General features: G+C 38.2%; 1 protein-coding gene across 1 annotated transcript in view; it reads right to left on the reverse strand.

Annotated features, from left to right (window-relative positions):
- The window catches only part of SLC8A1 (solute carrier family 8 member A1), a 372,498-nt gene extending 352,689 nt beyond the window's left edge, over positions 1-19,809 (reverse strand). The window contains exon 1 of the mRNA XM_032410379.1: positions 19,638-19,809. The gene's annotated coding sequence lies outside the window, so the exon portion shown is untranslated. The remainder of the gene's footprint in view (positions 1-19,637) is intronic.
- Between the last annotated feature and the right edge of the window lie 4,089 nt (positions 19,810-23,898).

Below are 23,898 nucleotides of genomic sequence, written 5' to 3' on the forward strand. Positions count from 1 at the left end.
CAGCAGGGAGTCTGCTTCGCCCTCTGACCCTATCCCCTCTCATGTGTTCTCTCTCTCTCATTCTCTCTCTCTCAAATAAATAAAAATCTTTAAAAAAAAAAAAAACAAGGTCTGCCAGAAAAATATGTAAGAGGATATGTAAGAGGAATAATACAGACTGTGAAAGAGAGTGTTGATATCGTCTGCTTCATTCTGAGTATCAAATATGATGGAATTTATTTCAGCAGGTTCCTGAGTCTGGATGCTTTATTAGATCATGTGCCTTGAAATGTAATTCTGCTTGTAGACAATAAGATATATATCCCTCTTTCTAACAAATAATTCTCATACTCCATAATGTGTATTATATGAGCTATTCTATGTTTTAAAACTTTTGAAAATTGTAACATTTTTGTAAAACACAGAATATAACATATCAATGAGGAAAAGTTCAAAAGAATATGTAGAAAATGGGAAAATATGTCCAAGGACACCATAATAGTGAGGTTTCCTATTAGTATCATCCTAATCATTGTATATAATATTGTTGCATAAATCTTTTTTGAGAAAAAGATGGCATAAATAAACCAAATATTATTGAAATATACACTTCATTTTTTTCCCCAGTTATTCAATCTACACCATGCATTGTGTGTAGGAAATATGTCAGGCTATCAAGTCACTAGAAGTGAGAAGCACATTCTGTCAGGCTTCTTTGAGAAGGTGGCATTAGAAATGAAATATGTAAGATGTAGAAATCCATACTTCTAAACATTGATTTTACCACTACTCAGATTTTTTCCTTAATAATTGGCAATTTTCGTATTGATAGTATTTTCAGCTTTTTAATAGTTGTGGGGTTTTTTTTTTGTTGTTGTTGCTGTGATTTCTTTTCCTGGTCTAAATAAATATTTATTTTCATAGTTAAAAAAATAATTGGCAATTTTCAACACTTCAGATCCATAACATACATTTTCTCCAGGTAGCCTAGAAATTCCTTTAGTTATAGAAGATAGCTGATTGAGAAGAACATTTCACATTCCTCTTTTTTTTTTTTTTTTTTGATTCTCCAATTGACACAGAGTCTAGTTTGGATTTCCTTTCTAAAACTAATGTCTCCGAGCTCCGAATCACCTTTCATTTTCCTTGAATACAGCAGCATATAAGCCTTTATTATTCCTGAGGTTTTGGCAATGACAATTGGATATATTGACACAGCACACGGAGGGGGAAAAAGTTTATTCCACCTCACTACTCAAAACAGACAACCAGCAGTTCAGTTGAGATACTTCCTTTAAAATAAGCAAAACTGCCAACTCTCACTACTTTGGTGTTTACTCTGACTCCAAGGAGAGAGGAACAGGAATGAAAGGAGCCCATTGCGGTGGCCGCTGACTCAGACTGGTTTTCCCATCGCTGCTAGAAAGGCAGAGCGGGTTGCACAACTGAGAAAGCTTAATGGTCAGCCGTGGCGTTGACACAAACACTGGTGCTCAAGCCCTTTGTCATGCTCCGGTAAGTAAATTGTTAAAGGACAGATAACACCATCTTAATCTCTGATACTACTTCATGGAAGTAGTCCCAGTCCCAGGGAAGCAGGATTTTAAAATAGTAAGAGTAAGCGAGGTTAAAAAAGTGGAAAGCCAGCAGACTGCCTATCTGGCTTTGAGTTTAGCATTAACCTTCAGATAGGAATGGGTATTTGAATAAAAGTTTACCCATTTAGAGGCACGAGCTATTAAAGGGTGGATAGACAGAAAACGAAAGGTCTTGGTACATGTGTGAAATATCACAAGATTAGATGAAATGCCAGACTAGCCTTTGCTGTTACCACAAGGGGGACACCTTCTGTGGACAGAAATAGACGAAAAGCCAGTGAAGGCTTTTTTGTCCATAATCCTCCCTCCCTTCCTCCCCCAAGTTCACTGTGAAAGCTGGCAAAAGACTCTAAATGCCAGGGAACTGCCATGAGATCGACTATAGGAGATTTGGGTCCATGAATAAGCTCCTAGGGTTGACTGTTGCCGGCTCCCTTTATAGCTATGCAGGCAAATTCTCTTGAAACAGGATTCCTAAGCTGCTTACTCTCCAGTTTTTTGTGGGTTGTATTTTTTATTTGTTCGTTTGCTTGTTTTGTTTTTTGCATTTTGGGTTTTTTTTTTTAAGAGCTGCTCAGCACGTGGAAAGAATAAGCATGTTCCCTTTTAACTGTCAAAAGGGAAGTCTCAGATGACAGTGTACTTTTGAGCAAAACCAGCTGCTTTTCTTTTTAAGTGAAGTGACCAAAAGGGGTGGGGTTGGGAGGAGGAAAAGAAACCCAAGTGTTTTGCACTAAGCCATTAATCTCCTCATTCATATTTTGTTTTCTTCCTAACCGAAAGGTGACTCAAATTCACACGAGTTCTCTCTTTGTGCCATCTTAGTATTAAGTATAATTTGATTTCCTTACTTGACTGAGATTTTTCAGGACTGTACTCATGTCTTCGCATTCTTAATATCCTCAAGAGTAGCTACTCACTGTAATACGTCAGTGAGAGCAGAGAGAGGATGCACACTGTTCTCTGATGGAGGCTTCCGTCAGCCCCAAGGTGGATTGCAATGCTGTGTGAGTCTCTGGCCCCGTGACAGAGAAAAGAATGGTGGGTTTGGAAGCAGAAGATCTGTGCCAGAATCCCATCAGACGATCATAATTGTGGAAATAATAACCCTCTGACGACAGCAGCCGTTGTTGATGGAGTGCTTCCTCGGTGTCAGGCAGAACATTGAGTGCTCTGCAAACATCGAAGGAAGCTGTTGCCTCGATCCGGGAGGGATCTCAGGATCCCTGTTTTACAGAGAAGACACTGAGGCTAAGGGGACATGCTGCCCGGCATGTATAGCAGAGACAGAATTCGAAATCCAATCTCTCTGCTCAGTTTCACCATCTGTAAAATAAAGGTATAATTTCCCCCAATGTTGCTGCGCTTAAGTGGGAGTACCTGAGCCTTGTAGACCCCAAAGAAATATATATGCCAAAGCATTTGTGTGAAGGGCAACGTGACCTATAAACCAAGTGCAGAATGGAAAATGGACTCCTCATAAGGTGGGGTACAAGGCAGAGGAAAGCAGGAGAAACGTTCCTTCCCAGGGTCATGGTTCTACGCCTTGTCACCAACCTAAAAGTCTCTTCTCACTTTTCTGATACTCAGCATTACTCTCTTGAGTTGCCAGAACAGCTTTGTCCCCTCTGCTGGTAAGGGGACCGCAGCAAATTGCTGGAAGGGGATGTGGGACGGAGACTCAGTTTCACTTTGGGTTTAGAACACTTCGGTTGGAGAAAGAGAGAGGATAGAAGAAGACTGGAGGGCCAAGGAACAGACAGATTCCGTTTTCTCCCTTGAGACAGATGCAGCACTTAACTCCCAGCCTTCCACTCTTACAAGAGCCATTAAGTGGCTTCCTGACAACCTTCGTCTGTGGGCCTGGTCTCCGAGCAGGAAAAGGATCAGGTTTGTTGGCTGAATTCTCTCATAGGAACAATCCCCAAAATTTAGCCAATAAAACACTTTTCTAAGTCCCCAAAGAGCCAATAGAGTATCACCTTATTAAAAAGCCAGTCCTCAGATTTTTCCAGCCCCATGTGAAAGGGTAGGAACTCACTCAGCCTCACAGGATGATACACTTCTTTTAAAAATCTATTTGTTTGTTACAGTAAAATACACACAACATAAAACATCCTATCTTAGCCATTTTGAAGTGTACAGCTCAGTGGTGTTAAAGATATTCATGTTATTATGCCCCCATCACCACCGTCTATTTCCAGAATTGATGCGCAACAGCATGGATGAACCTGGGGGACATTATGCGAAGCGAAAAAAGCCAGACACAGAATGACAAATGCTGCGTGATCTCCCTTACGTGTGGAATACAAAAACCCAAATAAACACAAAACCAAACCAAAGCTCCAAACCCAAACTCATAGAAAAAGAGATCAGACTTGCGGTTACTGGAGGCAGAGGGTGGGGTGGGGGGGGAGGGCAGCAGGAGGAAGGGGTCAAAAGGTGCACACTCCAGTTATAAGATGAATAAGTCCTGGGGATGTGATGTACAGCATGGTGACTACAGCTGACGCTGCTGTATGGCATGGGGAAGCCGTTAAGAGCGTAAAATCCTGAGAATTCTCATCACAAGGAGAATTTTTTCTTTTTTGTTTTCTTCTTTCTTTCTTTTTACTATATAGCGGTATGAGATTATGGATGTTAGCTGAACCGACTGTGGTGCTCGTTTCACATATATGTAACTCAAGCCATCATGCTGTATGCCTGAAATTTATACAGTGACGTATGTCAATTATTTCTCAATAAAACTAGAAAAAAAAAGATGAATTCATAGTAACACAGTATAGAAAGGCAGTTACCAGAGACTGGGGAGGGAAGGAAGGGGGTGTTTTAAAAAGGTTAAAAAAAAAAAACAAAAAACAAGGAAGGAAAGTAGAATGGTTGTTGCCAGGGGTGGGGGGAAGGGGGGGCATGATGATACACTTCTACCATTTTACATTGTGCCGTTAAATCTGTGTTAGAAACACACACACAAATATATTACCCTTACCTATCAAGACACATTCATGAGAAATTTGATGACATTAAATATGTATAAGATTTTTTTTTCACCAAGAAACTGGTGAAAGTGTGGATATTTTCCTTGTACCCAAGAAAAATATGCATCATTTAAATATCATCAATCACTTGAAATGTGCAATCACATATTTATGAGGGCAGAGGCACTGTGCTTGACTTTAAAACGTGTGGCTCATTGGAAAGTATGGAGAGAGAGGTTTTTTGTTATTATTTTAACCTTTGATTATTTTTTTTTAAAGATTTTTTTTTTTTAATTTGAGAGAGAGAGAATGAGAGACAGAGAGCACGAGAGGGAAGAGGATCAGAGGGAGAAGCAGACCCCCTGCCGAGCAGGGAGCCCGATGTGGGACTCGATCCCGGGACTCCAGGATCATGACCTGAGCCGAAGGCAGTCGCTTAACCAACCGAGCCACCCAGGCGCCCTTAACCTTTGATTATTGATGTGGATTCTAAACAGAAACTTTAGTATTTCAGAAGGTAATAAGCACAGAATAATTTTGTTGTGAAGTTTTCAGATCTTCATTTATTCCTTTCATATCCTCTAATTGTTTGTTTTTCTAAAGCTTCTGCTCATATATGGAATGCATATACTATGCTTCCTTTTATAAATATGAATACATCAATTTATTCAAGACTAATTAGAACCTCCTAGATACCTAGCATCTCAATAAGTGTTGAGGAAACAGAGATGAGTATCTTCTAGGTATTTAGTGAATCTTCATTATGAAAAATTCTAGGTATATGCTGAAGGTGCGAAGTTGAATATAACATAGTAATATTTTGAGATGATTTGTAGGGAATGAGATGGAGTCCTAGATTCACAATTACCTACTCAGATAACTAGGGATGTCGAGGATAAAACTCAAAAGGGAAGACGTCTGATGTCAGTTTGGCAAAGATATTGAACACAAGGTATTAGTAACATCACTGAAAAGCAAAAATTATAAAGTACAGTAAAGCTTTATGATGGCTGACATCTAGTTGGAACATATGGGCAAAGATGCAAATCATGTTACAGAGAAACATGTATTATACTAGACATAGAATAAGGATATTTAAAAATCAGTAACAATGAGGGATTGGTGGTAATATTTTCTTGAATCTGGGCTCGAAAACCCTGCCATTCACTCTATTTCCTACCATAGTGATACTTCTTCAAATAAGAATGTGAAAATAACAAGCCTAATGTTAAAATACAGAATTTCTATTTTGAAGTTGTAAGGCCAAAAGACAAACCAATACAAAAGAGATTCTCTCCATATAAAAAAGGGGTATTTCATAACATTATCTATGTTCCTCCTGTGCATGCAATTTAGCAGTTGTGAGGGAACTTTGTTAATCATCCAAGTCAAGCCCTTATTTTATGGCCAAAGAAGCTTAGATCCAGAAAATGAAAATAAATTTACCAAGATCCCAGAACTTGGGCGTTGGAGAACCAGACCCAGCTCCATTGTAATCCAGCAATCTTTCCCGTATTATTTACGCCAGTGGACAACCAGTCAGTAGCTATGTTCTGACTTTGTGACGGGATTTCCACCTTCTTCATTTTCTCTCTCCCAAGTTGGTTTTTTCTCTAATACGCTTGATACTTTTCCCCTTTCTGCTGCTCTGAGAAACTTCAGGTCAGACCCGATCCACCCAAATGTGTGTGCCTTCTCCCCTCTGCAGGCCTCTGCAATCACTACGATCAAATAGTTGAATCATTTGGCCCAAATTCGAATAACAGGCCTGACAGGTCTGGCTGTCCCACTGCCTTTTGGTGACTCATCCATTTAACTTGTAATTTCTTTCAGGTACCTGGACATTTTTGTCCTCAATCCAATAGCTTTTTGGAAAAATCTTTTTAGCACAAACACTAAAAATAAGCTCCAGTTTCCAAAGAGGAAGCACAAGCATGAGAAATTGTTTCTGAGACTAAATAAATTACAATTATGTAAAGCCAAATGGAACCTAGAGATTATTTAGTTCCACCTTTCCTTTGACTGATGTTCAGAAAAGTTCATGTCATTCATTCATGAATGTCATTTGGGTCAGCCATTGAGCTCGGATCAGAGGCAAGTGCTTCTGTCCTTCTGTCTGATGATCTTAGTTGCATTTTCTGAGGAAAATATGGGCTCAGGGGAATGAAAGAAAACTCTTTGTCATGTATCATGTTTTTAAGCGTTCTCATCCATTATTTCATTTGCTCACACACCCTCAAATGCAGGGAAATCATTATTGTTATCATTCATTTACAAAGGAAGAGCTGAAGCTAAAACTGAACTGAAAAGTCGTACTACCGGCAGATGAACTTTGATGCTAGATTTATCAACTTTGTATTCTGTTTACTTTTTATGAAGTACTATGATAAATAAAGTTGAAAAGTTATGTATCAGCTGATACACAATTTTATGATTGCTCATAGATATGATTTCTTCAGTGTTTATGATAACAAGAGCTGCCATTTTGAATGATGATTATCCAGATCATAAGACATATGGAAAGCGCATAGATTTTAATGTCAGGTAGACATACATTCAAATTCTGGCTTGTCTACTTCCAATGTAGGAGCTCAACAAGTGGTAGTCATAATAATTTTTATTATTATTCTATTATTCTATGTCTGAAAGTAAACCATCTTCTTTTTGGGGGGTGTTGTTTTGTTTGTTTTGTCCTTTAGATTCCACATATAAGTGAAATCACACAGTATTTGTCATTCGCTATTTGATTTATTTCACTAAACTGAACACCCTCAAGGTCCATGTTGTTGTAAATGATTAACCATCTTTTGAGGAACAGCATATCTTATATTAAATATATAGGACAAAAGAGCAGGGTCTAAGTCAGGACAAACTCTTAAAACATGTTTTTATTTCTTTTCCACTTATGCCTTCTTATTTTTCATCAGATGACAATGACTAGGACAATTTATATAAAAATTAAAAGCCATATCAAGAACAAAAAGAGGGCTTAGGAGCAAATCATGGATGTATCAGTGAGTAAAAAACTAACATGTACCATGAAAACCTTCCTACAAGTCTATTTCTCCCCTCTTGCACACACTTTTGACCATAAACTTTACAGCATGAAGGCATTCCAGTGGTTATGAAGTCCAACTTCCTCATCCCATGGAGAAAACAGAGGTCTGGAAAAGATTAGTGATTTGCTAACTATTTGTTTTGTGACAGAATTGGACCTTAAAAACAGGACTTAGGATTTTGAGTGTAGTAGTTTTGCTCCTAGTCTCCAAGTTGAAATTGATGCCTGTTTAAAGATTTACCTCCTATTTTTTTTTTTAATTTTTTTTATTGTTATGTTAATCCCCATACATTACATCATTAGTTTTATATATAGTGTTCCATGATTCATTGTTTGTGCATAACACCCAGTGCTCCATGCAGAACGTGCCCTCCTCAATACCCATCACCAGGCTAACCCATCCTCCCACCCCCCTACCTACTATTTTGATAGACTTAGCCTTTGTCATAAAAGGCTGTCAGTAATTATTCAGTGGTTAGATGCCAGAAATTATTGGGTTTTCAAATGGTATCATTTTATCCTTTTTTTAAAAAAATAAAGCAGACCCATTCAGGGGCTACATTCAGGCACCTATACCTTACTCATTGTCATGTTTTCCTCCCTGGCAAGAAGTACTTTGACTCTAATAAATGGAAGAATACAAAACCTGAGTCAGATTTTAGATGCTATCTAAGTTTTTAGATGTTATCTAAATGGGATATCCACAGTGGTCTAAATAAACAGATTATTTGACGAGGTACACTTGGCATGTCTGCTTGTATACACAGGTAAACTGAGATAAGTTTCCGGATCCAAATGGAGGCACTACTCAAGTGGTGTCCGGTGTTGTCAGATTAAAATCCATTTCTAAAAGTAATACCCAAAAGGATTTCAGAACTATCTAAAGATAGAAAATACCGCTCTATGGCAAGGACTTCAAACAGTTGGATCAAGATCTGGATAATGTTGCTAAAAATGCTAATGGAAGCTTCTCACTATCACCAGGTGTTATTTTTGCCCTCATAACCAGATAAACCAGCACTTGATTCTTAAAAAGTTATCCTCAAAATACTTGTGGGTATTGGAATATAAAATAATGGAAAAAGAATATTCTTCTAAGAAAGATTTTAATTACCCTTTCCTCCATGTAAATTCTCTCATTTTAAGGCTGGTGAGGTGGATAGCTTTGGAGATTGGTGAGTTTGGATAACCTTACAATAAATGGACTATATTTTGGAGCTAATCAACCACCAAAGCCTTTAACATGTGAATGAGTAATGTTATAAAAATCTGTTTATTAGTCAGTCAGGTGGACCTTAGGATATAAAGAACCAATAGGATTCTTACAATGAACAGTTTGGAACTAACTGAGGAAGAGACAGGCCTCCAGCTTGGGGCATGTGGAAGACAAAAGAAACACGTAACTCCTGAGAGAACATTTTCTTCTAGTTCTCCATCTGATGAGAATTATCTTGGCTCATTTGCTTCATTATTCAATAAGCATTTATGGACTACACCCACTGTATGTCAGCCACTGTGCCAAATCCTTCGTATACAAAGATGAGTAAGATAAGTACATGCCCCCAAGTTGCTTAGATTCTAAAGAGGAGGCGGAAAAATACACTTCAACAATACTGAACATGATCGTGGAGATCTATGCATGGCGCAGTATGAGCCCATGGGAGAATACAGATCAGAATAAGACTGGGGAGGAGCATTACAGAGAGAATTGTTCTTGTTTTGAGTCTTAAAGCAAGGGCAGGGTTTGTTAAGTGAAAAGATAAACACATGCTGAAGGAAGAAGGTATGAACAGGTAAGAAAATGGAGATCAGAGCGGCTTTTGATTGTTTCAGTGAATCATGAGTAGTTTGGTAAAGCTGGGACAAGGAACATTTCTTGGGAGATACAGAAGAACAGGCTTAGAGATGTAGGCAGGCCTACAGTTTCAAGGGTCTTTGGCACTAACCCAGTGAATTTGGATTTTATCCTGGAAGTTATCATTAAAAGATTTTACAGATGAGGATGTCTGATTAAAATTGTGTTTCAGCAAGAACACTTTGGCAACTGAGTGGGGATGTTGGGAGTGGCCAGGCTGGAGGAAGGGCATCTCGTAGCATGCTACTGCAGTAACTCATGTAATAACTATAAAAGGCAGTTGTGATGGATATGAGAGACATTCAGGAGACAGGAACTACAGGATTTGAGGACTGATTTGTTGTGGTAGGGAGACAGCAACTCAAGGAAAGGAGTCCAAGTTGACCTTTCGGTTTAAGGTTAATAAAAAAGTTCAATAAACCAGAAAGATCAGTCAGATGGATAGTAAAAATGATGAGTGTAACTTTGAAAACATTAGTGTGAGTCAAGGGATCTGCAGACATGGGTTGAATAGACCGTTGGATGTATGGATAGGAGGCTGGACAGTAAACATTAGTAATGGGAAACTAGAATCAAAGGTAAAAGTGATGGTAAGATAGTACCTGGTTGCTCCAAATTTGTTCAGATGCTTTGCATAAGTAAATTACATACCAATGTATGAAAACTTTTCAAAAGAGAACCTTCAACCAATCAGTAGCCTGAGGAACTCTGGAGATACGAAGAGGGGCCATAAGATTGCAAATAAGCCAATATAGTTTCAGTGTCCAAAGTCAAGTCAGCCTAACTTCATAACATGTAGGGATCTTAAACTAGCCAGATAGAGAAATGCTGTTGGCACATGATTTCCAACTTTCATCAAGATATTTTACATAACTACACAAAATTGCTTTGGACCAAATGGAGAAACATGGACTGATTGATAATGCAATTAGGTGGAATCCTTACTAAACAACTGTGCTCAAAGACTGCTGACTCAGGATGGATAGAAAGTGAGTGGTGTGCTGCATGGCATTGTCCTTGGCTTTGGCTAAATACTCTGTCAGAGTAGCAGATAAAGACATAAAAGCCACTCTCACTATGTTTGCAATAGATATCAAAGTTGAAGAATAAAAACAAGCTGGATGACATTTAGGATCCACAAAGATCTTAACAGATGAACTTTGATAGGGGTAGGTTTCAAGGTCCCACACGTGGAGCTCTCAAAATTATTTGCAACATACTTGTTAGCTGAGTTGTAGTCATCAATCCCCTCGACACATCAAATAAATAAATTAAAAAATAGAAAGAAACTAGTGCACGTTCAAAGAAGAGATTTTAGGCTTTACACTAAGGTGGAATTCACACACATGTCATAGGAGAATTCACTGAAGAAACTGGAGCCATAGAGGAAATTTGAGGGAAATGTAGTAACTGCTGGTCTTCAGAGACTTCAAGGGATGTCAGTTGGAATAGGAATTATGTTTTGCAAGATTATAAGGACTAGTAGTAGCATTACTAGATACAAGAAGTTACCTTTCTTTATTAATCTCTGTTATGCACTTGCCCAGAGTGGAGTGGATAATATCATTGACTCCGGAACCATATTTGTCTGGCTCTACTATTTACTATTTATTAGCTGGGTGACCTTGGGCAGATTTCATTAGTCCCTCCCTGTCTCTTTTTCCTCATCAGAAAATAAGGATGATGATAGGCTCCAGCTCATAAGGATTTAATGAGTTACCAAGAAAAACGCCTGGCACATAGAAATTGCTTTATGTGTTAGTTACTATTGTTATTAGTAGCTACAGGAACATAGAGGACAATTGCCCTCCACCCCCAAGGAAATACTAGGTAGAAAAGAGATTTAGAGAGGTACTCTTTAAACAACTTTTTAAAATTTATGAATTATTTCTAAGCCAGTGTCTAGAAGTTGGTGACAGTTTCTAAGTCTTCTGGTTGCTGGTTCATCTACACAACTCCTGTCGGAGTATATGGGAAGTCAGCTACACATGAGAACTCCATCCTAGGGCCCAGGACAAATTTCTGCTTGGGCATCTGACAAAGTTAGGTACTACTTTTATTTCTGAACTCATCTTGCCTTCATACTTTACATACTTTAGATTTCCATGCAAGTTTTTGACCCTATATCAATGGCAATTCAGAATCCTTGGCTGATTCCAAGTCCTTATTCAGGGAAAAGGAAAGGGCACCAAGAAGCTTTTACTTTAAAAAACTCCCAGGCAGGGCACCTGGGTGGCTCAGATGGTTAAGCGTCTGCCTTCGGCTCAGGTCATGATCCCAGGGTCCTGGGATCGAGTCCCACATCGGGCTCCCTGCTCCTTGGGAGCCTGCTTCTCCCTCTGCCTCTCTCTCTCTGTCTCTCATGAATAAATAAATAAAATCTAAAAAAAAAAACTCCCAGGCATAAACTGAAGCCCATAGAACCACAAGCACAAAGCAAATACTAGATTTCATGGAAAATGGAAAAAGACTTATTTGTATCTCCAGAAGATCAGAGCAACCTTGACATTTTGGTGCCAGCTAAATCAGTGTGAGCCTGCTTCTAAATTGTGGTTTGCAGTTTTTCATACCACTGAGTTATCTACCCAGTAATCTAACTAAAATTGCTGCATCAAATCTTGAAATCACATTCATCATCCATTCTATTCTATCCCTGAATGATAACTTTCTCCTAGAACATTATTCCATGGAAGGCTAAAGTCACAAGATATTATCTCCTTGAAAAAATAAAATCTAAGGACAAATGACTTTGAAAAATACTATATACCATAAAGAGTGCCTAGATATTCTGAAGGCAGATTAGCTTATTAAAAGCTCCAAGAATCAATTTACCTAGGTTTTACATAGTGGTACCTAGTTTATTCTTTCACAGAATTATTTTTAGTCAATAGCCCATTAATATATTATAAGTCTTATTTGGTGAAAGAGTTCATAACTATTACTTTTAGCTGCTTTTCCTTGAGCACCTACTCAGTACTCATTTATTCTTGAAAACAGTCCTTAATTAGGGCAAGCCTTGGATGCAGTGAGCGGCCCAGGTTTTGGTGCTGTAACCAGGGAATGAAAGAATCAGGGAACTTCTGTCTTCCCACTCTGCTCTAATCTTTACCCTAAACCAAGCTCTTACCACGAAGCAGCAGAGATTGCCTTCATGATCTCTAGACATTATCCTAGTACACTCAAATAGACTGTTGAAGGGAAAAAAAAAGAGCTTTGGGACATACATTCTCTATATTATTTATTTCATCTGTGTTCCCAAGAAAGCATGGACCTGAATTTTGACTTTGGGACCCAGGGACTGAACTTAAGCTAAGTATATAGTGTTACTTAAATTTAGTTCTTTAATAATGAAAATTTTGATGTCTGGTTTTTAGTATACTGTGTTTTTATTTTTGTTTTTCCACACTCTGAATTGCTCAGGAAACTATGCGATTTAGTTTAATCAATTATTACGGCTGTTTACTGTTGATACGGTTGTTGACTGTTAGTGGTTTAAAAAATGTATCCTATTAGGGCTTATAGGTTTATGGGGCCTACAGGAGCCCCATTTTTTGCTTGCCTCTGATCTTATTTGCTTTCCCTTTCTCCTACCTGCTTCAGAGTAGATATTTCTCTTTCTAAGGCAAAAAAATATTTAAATTAATAATAGCAAAATCATCTCAGGGGAAACATAAATGATTTTTCATGTGTGGTAGAACAAAATACAGTGGTAGAGAGTGGATTTGACCTCTAGTCTTCTGCATATACATGATGAAAAGAGGAGAAAAGAGATAAGTTTTCATTACACGCTCTTTGCAAAAAATAAAACAAATAAATAACCAACTTCTGCATAATTTGTATTTCCATAGATAAAATAGATTTCGTCATAATTTTCATGTAACTAAGACATAATTCTGCAATATTGTATGTTGAATTCCTGAAGGTCCCATGCTCATAAGCATAATCTAAAATGTAAGTTAAATGTCAAGTGGAGTTCTTGTTTTTCATTTTAGATTTATTAATTGGAATTTAAATGCAATTTAACATGTATGTGAGATGGATCCCTGAATATGATACTAACTTTCATTTGGATGATTCTTATCTCATTTTATGATTTTTGTCTAACTCTTCTTTGCTACATAACAGTGAAGAATGGGGGGGGAAGGATGTAAAAATTCTGACACATATTTATTGAAACATAATATAATGAACAGAGAGGGGAAGAGGATGGAATATAGTCACAAAATAATAATTTAACATCTATGTCTGAAAAATGTCCAATCAACAATTTGGAAATGTTAGTTTACAAAGAACAATCAATATTATTTCTTATTCAGAAATATTAAATAGTATTTAATAAATATTTAACATTAATAAATAAGACTAAATATTAAATATTATTTATTACCGTTTCTTATTCAGAAGCACTATTTCAAATGATTAGCTTACCCATTCAACAGATTAAATTAAATGAACAGTAATCTGAGAAGAATAAGTTTGCTTTTCTTATCAGACACTACACTAAATACTTTTGGACATTACTTTTTTCATACATTAATTTATTTGTTTCCATTTTTAAAAGGCCAAGAAACAATTGTGAGGCAGTTGTAATACAGAGGCTAAGGACAGGCTTCAAATCCTGCCTCTTCTATTTACTTGCTGTGTGACCTTGGGCATATTACTTAACTTTTCTGTGTATCACTCTTCGTAAAATGGCTGCTTATCTTACAAAGCAATTGTCAGATTAATAAATTAATATATGTAGCTTGCTTAGAAGCATGCTTGGAAAATAATAGGGCTCAACACATGCTTGCCCAGCATGGTATTAAGATGCACTGTTGGGAGTTAATAGATTTGTCTGAATCTAGAATTCAGGGCTTTAAGCAAAAAAAAAAAAGAAGAAGAAGAAGAAGAAGAAGAAGAAGGCTTTTTATTTCATAGCATATATTTTGTCCATATGGGTAAAACAATGGTAAAATAAGGTAAGATTTAGAAATCATTTGTTAAGATTATATTTCTTTAAATGAAATTCAAGAATAGCTTGCAATTGATAATGTCATTCCATATATCATCACATCTTATCTCTCAGGGGCAAGCTGCTAGACAGACTAAAGGACTAGACTTATAATTACTATTATATATTATTATTAATTGGAACATAATGCATTACTATGAAAAGAGTAACTATTCAATGGATTCTTCAATTTCTACCTAAAACACACCTTGCTCAGAAAATGATTCAAGAAGTGTCTTGTTAACTGGTGCCCTTTTCTATTATGATATGAGTTCATTTTGAAATTCCTTTTCTATATGTCTCTTAATATTCATGAGTAAATATATATCTGTATTTATTTATTCTTGATATATTAAATGGACAGGTCCCAGGCTCACCTTCACGGTATGATTTGGAGGAGAGGAATTCAATGCTCATAATCAACTAGTCAAAGAGTATTTAATCAGTACCTCCCAAAGCCTCAACGTTAGTGCTGGGTTGATTTTAGGAACTGGGTTGAAAGGCATTTAAGAATTCATCTAGGGGCACCTAGGTGGCTCAGTCAGTTAAGCATCTGCCTTCGGCTCAGGTCATGATCTCAGGGTCCTGGGACCGAGCCCACCAAGGCAGGCTCCCTGCTCAGTGGAGAGTCTGCTTCTCCCTCTCCCTCTGACCCTCCCACCCCTGCTCTTGTGCTCTTTCTCTCTCAGATAAATAAATAAAATCTTAAAAAAAAAAAAAAGAATTCATCTATACTCTCTTTGAAATATGATCACTCTTCTATTTAGTATTTCTAGTTTCAGAGACTTCCTCAGGAGACTGATTTGATTCTACTATTGCTTACAAAGATGGTACCACCATTTATTGGCCACTATGCTAACCTCCTTGTTTGCATTTTGCTACTTAATCCCTTCACTGTGGTTTTTGCTGTTACTGTCCACAATTCACAGAGAAGGAAATGGAGGTCACACAGCCATGAGTACATTGAAGAGCCAGAACGAAATTCCATGGTCTGACTCCACCTACTCACAGCAGTCAGAACTCTGCTCGCTCCTTCCATCCACTACCTTGAATAGTCTTCTTTAGCCTGAGCTGAAATCTAAGAGTTTTAAATTTTATGTACCTGCATTTAGTCCAGACTCTTTCCTTGCAGGGTTTGGACAACCCAGTCTTCATTTCCCACTTAAATGGAAGAAGTCTTATGTGGCCCTACATATCCTCATCATGTTTTGCTAGTGTTAGTTTCTTATTCATATACTTTGATATGTGATAAATTAATATATATGCTGCATAAAATCACGTACCCTCTTTCCAAAGGTCTTGCCATTTAGAAATGCAAAAGTAAAAAAAAAGACAATGATTTGCTTATTCCTTAGAAAACGGTTGCTATCCAAAATTAACAAGCCTTTTCAAGATGGCTGTTTAATAGTTGCTAAAACGATATGAAGTTTCATTTAACAGCTGTAGCTCAGAACCCTAATGTCACATATTCATATATGTTTTACCTTTCAATAATTGTGGTTAGAACACATATGTTTCAGGCTAAAGAAGTATGTGAGATGTCAGATCCGTATCAATCCTTTGGCTTAGAGAAAACTTCTTTTTAAATATGCTGAAACTTTAAAAGAGGAACTCCCTGTCAGCAAAGATTACATCAGTAAAACTTCCAAAGAAGTAATCTCTTTGGGAAAGAGCTCATTTTTAATCTTCAGCTGTGGTTCTGTTAATTCCCCCTGTTGAAATAAATTTTGAAATGGTTACCACTTTTTTTATTACAAAAAGGAAGTGGTTCTTAACTTTGGCTGCATATTTAAATTTCATGGGGTAGATTTAAAAAATAAACTACCCTTGCCTGGACCCCATGAGCATATGTAGTTCATCAGGGGTGTAGTGTGGACTGCACTCATCCCCAGTGATTCTAATGAGCAGTTAGAGGTGAGAAGCATGGGAAAAAGTCAATGGGAGAGGAAAGGGCATTTTCTCCTCACCAGCACTAAGTGCCACAGGAATTCGTCACCTTCTCATTACTTTATTATTTTTTTAAAAAGATTTTATTTATTTATTTGACAGAGAGAGACACAGTGAGAGGGGGAACACAAGCAGGGGGAGTGGGAGAGGGAGAAGCAGGCTTCCCGCAGAGCAGGGAGCCCAATGCGGGGCTCGATCCCAGGACCCTGGGATCACACCTGAGCCGAAGGCAGACGCTTAACGACTGAGCCACCCAGGCGCCCCACCTTCTCATTACTTTATATACCTTAAAACTACCTTTAAAAATCCTCTGTCATGGAATTCTTCTCATATCTTGCCATGCCACTTGAAAATATCGTGTAACTTTAAGATTAAGAAAGAAGTGCCGCAAGGGCAGGCTAGTTCTGATCAGAAAACTAAGTGATCTGGATTCTGGGGAAATTTCACTTCCCACTGATGAACCTTGGAGAAAGTGGGTAGCCTCTCTGGTCTTCAAATTTGTTCCCTAGTCTCAAGCCCGCTTTAAGGTTCTTGCAATCATCAGTGGTTGGTCAGAGACCCCTCAATGTCCCACAATTTTTAATCATCTGAGACAATCTTATTTTATTTAAAGTTCCCAAAGGGATTTTTTAAAAAAGTAACCAATGCTATCATTTCCTTGAAACTTAATGACCTTTCCTGTAGGTCAAAATCTTTCGTACCTCTGGAAAAGTAAACCTCTATTCTTACTTTCATACAAACTCCCCGTTTAGTGTTCAGGGAAGTTGTTTCCCACCGAAGCCCCTACAAGCCCTTGCTCTTCCCGCTCTTTGGAGCACAACTGACCCAGCCCAGGAGCTATCCTGTCTGGTCTTGTCAATATACACGGGAGCCTCAGATCTGTGCTCTAGGCTCTTAGGATCAATTTCAACTTCTTTGTCATTCTTGGTCACCATGAATTTCCTTCATATCTCAGCTAACTATGGCATAGAGCATCCAAGTCTTCTTTTTTTCACATGAGACTGTCAATACTTCCAGTTTCCTTCTCAAAATATGTTCTTCCCAAGATTTTCTACGTGTAGAGTCATCACTGAGCACTGCAGAGGTCATAGTCAAAAGATCAAATAGTTTAACTATTTGTCAATTTTTTTCCATAGACGTTTACATACTCCATATCAAAATAGCAGTAAGTCACTCTTTATTACTTATATTACACTTCTCAAATTTGCTTGCTAAAGAAAAACAGGAATGGGCATTTCTCATGAGGAATGCACACTTAAAATGTACTTGGCAGTGAGCAACTGAGAAAACAGCCAATGATGTCAACTATGCATCGCATCTGGTCACAAATATTAGTGACATAATTTATAATAACCTTCTAGTTATTGAAAATTGCCCGGACTCCTGCTGTGCCGTTCCTTTAGAAAAGCTGGTTGGTATGTAGTGTTTAATTAAATATTTTAAAGCCATCCTTTTGTAGGCCTGTTCCACTTTAGCTAAAGTTATGACAGCTTGTCTCTGTTGGTTTAAAAAAAGAAGGCATAGTTTATTGCCTGCCTTTCTCTGTCTCCCTCTCTCACGCGTGCGCATTTACAGAATATTAGTATTTTTAAGTGAAGTAACGTAGCCTATTTTAGAGATGTGTGAAAGGTAAGTTTGAATGTGTTGTTAATTTAATGCGTTGTCAGTGTAAATAGTCTAGACATGAAAAGGAATAATTTGATGAAAAAATCGGTGTTTTGTATTATAATTATTTTAATAATGATGAAGTATTATTATTGGAGTAGAACCATGTTTTCTCTTTCTCTGCTACTTTTTTTTTGTATTACACAACATTAACAATTTGAAAGAAGCCACTGCATAACTATAGTCCTCTTATCTATATCCCCTAAGCAAATTGCTTTTCCTGCTACCTAATTTATCCAAAGAACATCTCCTTGCTCAGTGTTATAAACCATTTTATTATTTTCTTACACTTGTTTATTAATCATTTTGCATGTCATGCTTTGTCATCAGGGAAGGAAAAACCACATTCAATTTTTCTTTTTTTTTTTTCCCTTCTTAAGCTTTATTTTAAGATTGAAAAGCTAAATAACAAGGGGCTTCAAATCTTGCTTAAAATATAGACACATTATTCTCAACAACAGAAATTTTAAATTTACATTTCATTTTCTTGTGAAAAAATTCTTTTACTTCAATCTTGGAAAGACACACACGTTTTACAGATATGACCTGTAAATTTTTCCTTTGACTTTTGTGAGTGTTAGGTAATAGTTCCCAGATTTTGCCAACAATTTTAAAAGGATGGCTTTAATGATCTAATTATTACAATTTGGTAATTAGCTAGAGTAGCATTTCAAAGTGTTATTGATATGACTTGTCTGGGTTAACCAGTATTTTTAGAAAATAGACTAGAGTCATATAGATACTGGTATTGTTCTTGTCTTCACATTTACACTTCTCCTTTGGACCCCTGAGACACGCAGCTTTTGTGGTTCTGCCACAATCTAGAATTCTCGAACAACCCTGACAGCTAACCTAGAATAATCTTTGGGGAAATCTCCCCTCAAGTTCCTGTGTTTTCAGTCATTAACAAAAAAGAAAGAAGATGTTAAAGGTAGCGAGAAAAGTCCAGTGTTACAGCTGGTTTCAGCAATTTCAACTTGCGCAAGACCCGTGTTTGTGAAAGCAACTCAAGAATCTTTGAACAGGATGTAATCAACCTCCGATCTGCTGAGAAACACTGCAAAAATGACTTCCTCTGCCAAAAATAATAATGTCGTTTACAAGCAGCTCTTCCATGTCTAAGGAAGAACTAGCCCACGTGGGAGTTTATGCTGGCTTCGGGGGAGCAAGCAAGGAAAAGGGCAAATCCTACCAACCCCAGCCTAAAATACCCCGTATCAGAATCCACGGGAAGCTGTGGCCCATTCCAAAGGTGCTGGCAATATCCAGGAAGATTCGTATCCACAAAAATCCAAAGGGTAAGTGACCCCGGAAAAAGGGATCATATTTGGCAGCCATTCTGTGCTGTCCCTTTCCTTCTGTAACCAAGCTGCCCTGGTTTGTGAAGGCAGAGCTGTTAAATACCTCTTAGTCACCAGCCCCAACCCAAATCTTTCTTTCTTTCTTTTTTTTTTCAAAATATCATCTGGCAGCTTCCCTTAAAGGACATCAAGAGCTCTCTCTAGGGAGGGAATATTCGTGAATGATCCTTTAGATAAGTTTCATCACAAAAGCCCTCACCTACCTCTGTCAAGTCTGGGCTGTTCGGTCCGCATGGGCTGGATGTGAAAAAAGACCCGGGATGATGGCTTCGCCGAATTTACCAGAAAGAAAGGACCTGGGATGCTTGTCCTTTAAGTGTCTCTAAACATGGTTTGCATAGCTGGATCTCTGCTTATCTGTGCCTTTCGGCTTTCGCTTCCATACATGGATCTGTTCCCAACAGTAACTCCAAGCTGTGGAAAAGCAGCTATCTGGCAGCTCTCCGCTTCATCCAACACATGGATGATAAAAATACACATATAGAGATCCTTCCAGCCAGGCCCATTTTCCACCCTGCCGTCCTGCCACTACGCCTTTTTGGAAATACGCTTTCAGATTGGCATTTTTACTCCCCAGACGTTTAGAGAACAATCGCTTTCCCCCTGATTCCCACATAGAGCTTTTAGGATGTGGGTTTGCTTAGTTTTATGAAAACAGAGACACGATTATTGTTCCTGGCCGGGGTCTTCAACCTTAAAGATTTTAGAGATAAGATATGTACAGGACCTGCGCAATGTGTAGTGAACGGATGAACATATAAATGAATGGCTGAACAAATGGACATTGTGTGTGAATGAATACATACGTATTTAATGTATTTATTTAGTTAAGAATAGTTGCTAACACTCTGAATTCTTTGTCTTAAAGGATCAGGTAGGAGCAGAAGGTCAAGGTAATCAAAATCTCTAAGACAGGAGAGGTCAGGTTCTTCCTTAAACAGCTTCTCATTTAGGATATAGTGGGGCTGTTTCTAATAAGCTACCATCTAGCATACAGTGTGAGATATAGAAAATTTCTTTTAATGTTAAAGCATTAAACTTGAATAGAATGCTAATTGCTACATTTGTTAACTGTCAGTGATACTTTAAATGACATGAAGCTGTGACCTAAATTTTAAGGGTGGGGGTGGGGAAGGAGAAATCGGCTCTGGCTAATAAAGATATAGGTGAGAGGTACTCCTTCAGCGGACCGTGGAAACTCCACTTAGCCTTCTAGTTCCTGGAAATTGGGCTTCTCCATTTTAAAATTTCTCTCTCTCTCTCTCTCTTTTTTCCAGTCTGTTGTTACTCTTGTGTGTGTGTGTACACATATGTAAAAGAGAGAATTTCCAAATAACATTTTTCCATTCGCCATTTTTTTTCAGAGTCATGTTAAAACTCTTATAGATTCTCTTGTTTGAAGAAAAAATAAATTTGAGGTATACAGGGATAATTCATTTTTGTGTACTGAAATGGAACTAGTTTGCTTAAAACATTCCAGAGGAAAAGGGGAAGGATAGATGAAACAAGATTGGCAAAAATGATAATCGTCGCAGGTGGTTGAGTGATCAATAGGGGACTCATTATATTATCCTCTCTACTTTGTGTATGTTTTAAAATTATGGACCCCGGGAAGCAAACTGAGGGTTTCAGAGGGGAGGGGGTGGGGGATGGGGTGACAGGGTGATGGGTATTAAGGAGGGAACGTGTTGTGATTGGCACTGGGTGTTATATACAAATGAATCATTGAACACTATATTAAAAATTAATGATGTACTATACCGTGGCTAACTGAACATAATAAAAAAAAAAGAGATTGCTTGAAAATAAACCCTTAAAAAATAAAATTTGTATAAAAGAGAAGAGAGAAGAGTACAAGATAGATATATTAGGGGCGCCTGGGTGGCTCAGTCGGTTAAGCATCTGCTTAGGCTCAGGTCATGATCCCAGGGTCCTGGGATGGAGCCCCGAGTAGGGAGGGGGCTCTCAGCAGGGAGTCTGCTTCTCCCTCTCCGTCTGCCCATGCTCTCTCTCTCAAATAAATCAGTAAAATCTTAAAAAAAGAAAAGAAAAGAAAGAAAGAAATCCGAAAAGGAAACTCTTTTTCTTTTTTCCCCCGCACTGTCCCTTGCAGCTAGGGACAACCATGTAACGGGGTTCTGGCCACATAGGTGTAAATAGGAAATCCCCTGAGTGACTTCAGGAAAGTGTTTATTTATCTGTTAAAAAGGTATAGATTCAGCTTTTGCCCCTCTTGTCCCTCTGCGTCTTCCACCTATTTCCTTCCCAGAGAACAGACTTGACCCCTGAAATTGCAGCAGCTGCTCGGTGACCAGGAGGGGACAAGCAAGAGGACACAGACCTAAGAGGTGAGGAAGCTGGAGCAGACAGACAGAAAGAATTTCAGTTCTTGATAGCATCATTGAGAGGCTGTAGCAATGAACTACCCACCCCTGGACTTCTTGCTCTTTGAGAAAAAGAAAACCAGAATTAATACAAAAAGTGGATTTCATCCATTTTGAGAGATCAGGCTTTTGTCGGGAATTCTTTTTTTCAGCTTCAAGTATTTCTGTGGATGATGGTAACATTCAAAATCAAATTCTGATTTTTCCCCTCTGCCCTCAGCACTGTTTGATCCTTCCCCAAACCATTTAGGATAAAATATAAATTTCTTAGCTCAGTTCTCAGATATGTTTCAAAATCTACTTGCAATTCACATCTTCATCTCATCTCTGGTCACTCCCCCACCAAGGTCTTTCCGTTTCTGCTGCCTTGAATGGCTGTCGTGTATGTGCAGCCCGGCCAGGTAGAAAGCCATGGTTTTCCTCAGACTTCTTATGCTATTTTCCTCTGCCTTTTCTTTCTGCATAGAACATTCTTCATTCTCTTCTGTATTTAGCTAATTCTCCTTAAATTTCAAGGCTCAGATCAGCAGTTTTCTCCTCTGGGGAGAGGACCCTCGCCCTTCCCGTGTGGTCTCAGTTCTGGAGCACACATTGTATGACCCTTCCACTCTATAATCATGGGGTACCTGCTCTTTCATTGGTTTGTTTTTCAACTCAGCTTCAAGTTCTATATGGTCAGGGAACAGATTTCATGTATACTTGTATTATTAGGACTTAGCATACAATAGGCATTCAATACAATATTTAAATGAATAAATGACAAAATGGATAGATGAGTAAATTATCCTTTGTCAGAAAGATAAAGAAAGATGTCGTGGATTCATTGCATGGCTTTGAATGAGACTCCTCACTCTTGAAGTAGGGTTAGAATTGAGACAGGCACAGAGACTGGCCCAGACCAAGTAATGAGTACATATGTCCTAAGTTCCTGTGTGAATAAATGGGTAAATGAGAAGGCAAGAATTCTAGGGGGACAGAGTTTGAGTCATCGCCAAGAAGCAATATGGTTCAGAATCTGCTTGACTAATTGTGAGGAGTTCACGTTGGCTGAGGCTTGGGATGGACAAAACCCAAAGGACCTCGAGTGACAGGCTTAGCATGTTGGTTTTAGGTAATGTTAAAGGGAGGAGTTTTGGCACAATCAGAATTGTGATTCTTTTATGAGACTTAGTTTTCCTTCTTGATGAGACCTGATAATAGAATACTACAGCAATCTTGAAAGCAAATGTTTACTGAGACAAGCAGGTGGGTGGGTTCTTTCCTGGCAAGAAAATTCTTTTTTTTTTTTTTAAAGATTTTATTTATTTATTTGACTCAGAGAGAGAGAGAGGCAGAGAGCAAGTACAAGCAGGGGGAGCAGCAGACAGAGGGAGAGGGAGAAGCAGGCTCCCCACTGAGCAAGGAGCCCGATGTGGGGCTCGATCCCAGGACCCTGGGAGCATGACCTGAGCCGAAGGCAGACACTTAATGGACTGAGCCACCCAGGCGCCCCTGGCAAGAAAATTCTTAATGTCTTCTTTGTTTCTAAAGGGACATCTTACTTTCTAAGTCAACTATTGAATATGTTAGAAGAGAAGAAGGAAGAGGGGGAGAGGTATAGAATGAAGTGTTGGGGCTTCAGCTAGTTTAAAAATTGGTCTGCCATGCTTATATGACCACTTGGATTTAAAATTCTGCCCAGCACATTGAAAAGCAGAATCACTGTGCTTAACATAACAGATTGCATCTAGAAGGTCCCTTAAGTAATTCTAGTAGCCCTATATAACAGGAATGTTTAATTCATTTCGTGTTTTTATTGTTAAAATATTTGATTATTTGTGTCATATATCCTTCTATGTCAGATTACATGATCTGGTGCTTTGAAGTCATCAATAGCAATTTGGCTCTAACTGAGCTGGCGGTATCTGGGGAGATGATCTTGGGTAAATTCATCTCATTTTTACTCTCTTCACAGGGTTTGATTTTGCTCTTCTGTGCCATTTGTAAATGATAGGCCCTCTTGCCTCTACTTCTTTCTAAACTCATGTCCCATAATTTGCAAGAAACATTTTTTTTAAAAAATTATTTGCAAGCAAAATTT

This window comes from Phoca vitulina, unplaced genomic scaffold (assembly GCF_004348235.1).
Source record: "Phoca vitulina isolate PV1807 unplaced genomic scaffold, GSC_HSeal_1.0 scaffold12, whole genome shotgun sequence".
NCBI classification, from domain to species: Eukaryota; Metazoa; Chordata; class Mammalia; order Carnivora; family Phocidae; genus Phoca; species Phoca vitulina.